Source organism: Alosa sapidissima, chromosome 22 (genome assembly GCF_018492685.1).
Source record: "Alosa sapidissima isolate fAloSap1 chromosome 22, fAloSap1.pri, whole genome shotgun sequence".
Taxonomy (NCBI): Eukaryota; Metazoa; Chordata; class Actinopteri; order Clupeiformes; family Clupeidae; genus Alosa; species Alosa sapidissima.
In genome coordinates, this window is record NC_055978.1 from 23,739,432 (window position 1) to 23,741,946 (window position 2,515).

The 2,515-nt window shown below is 47.3% G+C and overlaps 1 protein-coding gene across 1 annotated transcript in view; it reads left to right on the forward strand.

Moving 5' to 3' along the window:
* The first annotated feature begins 2,033 nt into the window (after positions 1-2,033).
* Positions 2,034-2,515, forward strand: part of ptn (pleiotrophin) — a 36,571-nt gene continuing 36,089 nt past the window's right edge. The window contains exon 1 of the mRNA XM_042079335.1: positions 2,034-2,222. The gene's annotated coding sequence lies outside the window, so the exon portion shown is untranslated. The remainder of the gene's footprint in view (positions 2,223-2,515) is intronic.

Sequence of the window (2,515 nt, forward strand, 5' to 3'; positions counted from 1 at the left end):
ACTCACACACGCATACACACACTCTTTGTTTTATAGCATTTAGTTACATGTGCATTAGTGTAGGGGTGTTGTAGGATACATATATCAACAATGAACATATATCAACAATGAAATATATATGCAGTATATACCGTATATATAATGAAACATAGACATGCACAGACACACAAACATTTTAAACCTCCATCTGAATATGATCAGATCCAGACCAACTTCAGTAAATGTATCATGGCACACACAAAGAGCCTCACCCAAACCCATATGTGTTTCTGTATCTGTGTGTCTGTATGACCATTGCAGCACCCAGCTGCACTTCTGCTATACTCTGCAGAAAGGAGGCAAATGCTAGACCATCATGGATTGTGCTAAAATCCTGAATACACATAGGAGATGTGCAAGAATACACACACACTGCCATGGATGACTCTGAGAACACAAGCCCTGGGTACACACAATCACACACACACGCACACACACACACACTCACACACACACACGCACACACACACACACACACACACGCAGGCACGCACACACATGCACACACACCCACACCCACACACACACATGCACGCTTGCGTGGAACGCTGCTTGCGGAGGAGAGGAGGGCCCCAGATGGACGGAGTTCATTATTGATGAGAGGAGAAAGAGACGGTGAGAAAGGCAAGACTGGCACTCAGACGCCGCGTCACAGGAGAATGACTCACGGTGCACAAATGACCAGCGCTGGCTTGCCATCTCGGGTGATTAATGTTTCATACTGAAACCAAACCACCCACCTCCCCCGATCTGTTCCGTGAAATGTATCCGGGCAACTACCAGACAAGTGGGTCAATACCCAGATATCCATCGACTGCACTGGACCAGAAGCTCTGGGGAATCGGTCTGACATTGATATAATTTTGCTTGTTTTCAGTGGATGATACGCAATACTGTAAAATTCTACGGGATGATGCAGAGTACTATGAAATAATCAATAACACTGAATAAATAAAACCCATTTACACAAACTCCAGTCCTCCTTTAAACTGGGTATTTGATGGCTATTCTGTATGCTCACTGACTTTGGGAGATTATTGCTATACTCAGGCTGGTTGAAACCGGTACCCTAGGCCTAGTTTATAGCAAAGTTTTAATTCTTTGTGGTTTTGTGTGTGTGTGTGTGTGTGGTGGTGTGTGCGTGGGTGTTATGCTTGTGTTTGTGTGTGTGACATCAGTATCATGCCTGCGATGGGGACAAAGCTGATAGCTAAAGGTTATTGATTCAACTGGGCTGTAATCTGTCAAATCAGTGGAAGCCAGCTGTGGTAGGAGCCCTTGTGCCCATTTAAGGTCACCCTCAGCCATCTGCCTCCCCGCACAGCTTCATCAGCCAGCCACTTGTTACCAGGCCTCCTTAAAAAGATGGCAAAAAGCAGACTAAAGTCCAAATGGTGCCTCAAACTGTCAATACACAGCGATCCACAGTGGCTCTGCCAGTCTGTCTGATCGGGGAAATAGTCTAAGAGTGTCCCCTCTGTTCTGTTCTCCTGCCTCTTGCATTTCCCCCCTGCTGTGCCTTCCTGGTTTTCATCTGACACACCCCCGTCTCTCAGAAGCCTTGAGTTTGCCCCTGGCAGTTGTCTCCCCAACCCCCCACACTCTGTGTGTCTGTGTTCTGGTGTTACTATAGCGCAACACAGACCTCATCATTGAGTGTTCTCTCTCTCTCTCTCTCTCTCTCCCTTTTCTCTCTCTCTCTCTCTCTCTCTCTCTTCTCTCTCCCCATCCGCTCTCTCTGTGCTTGTCTCTCTCCCTTCTCTCTCTCTCTCTCTCTCTCTCTCTCTCTCTCTCTCTCTCTCTCTCTCTCTCTTCTCTCTCTGAGTGGTGCTCCCCTGCCAAGCGGGACGTCCCTGGAGTGACCTTGTGGTAATGAGCCTCTGATCACGAGTCAGAGAACCAAGCTTTTAGCACGCCCTCATTGCAAAAAAAAAACAAAAAAAAACAAAAAAAAAACAGTCCCCCTCCAACTCTGAGGGAAAAAAAAGACAAGGGGGGGAAAAAAAAACAGATATCGTTTGCCTAGCCGTGTGGACAGACGTGAGAGACACAGGGACACAGAGACTGATTGAGAGCGGGAAAAAGTGTGGCAGGAAGGGGGTAAAGAGTGACACAATTGGATAAGAGGAGAGGGGACAGACTACTTGAAGTGCTGAAAACACCTACCATACCTCCATTTGAAAGTAAGTACTTGGGGATGACTTGGTTGGGTTTTGACTGGGTGGTTAGAGCGTAAGTGTGTAAGTGGCAGTGTGGGACCCTGGGTAAAGATGAGCAGGATATTTCATCACTGGGAGAGAGAGAAAGCAAGAGACTATACTGTAGGTTCCGATGGGAAGCCCTTGGGTATGACAGGCACTTCGAATCCGTCACATTCTGTTCCGTAAGCTCTCTGAGAGACACTGAGAGAGAGAGTATGAGTGGGAGAGAGGAGGGCTGAGGTGGGGGAAAAAAATAGACGCGGTTTCCGAATCCA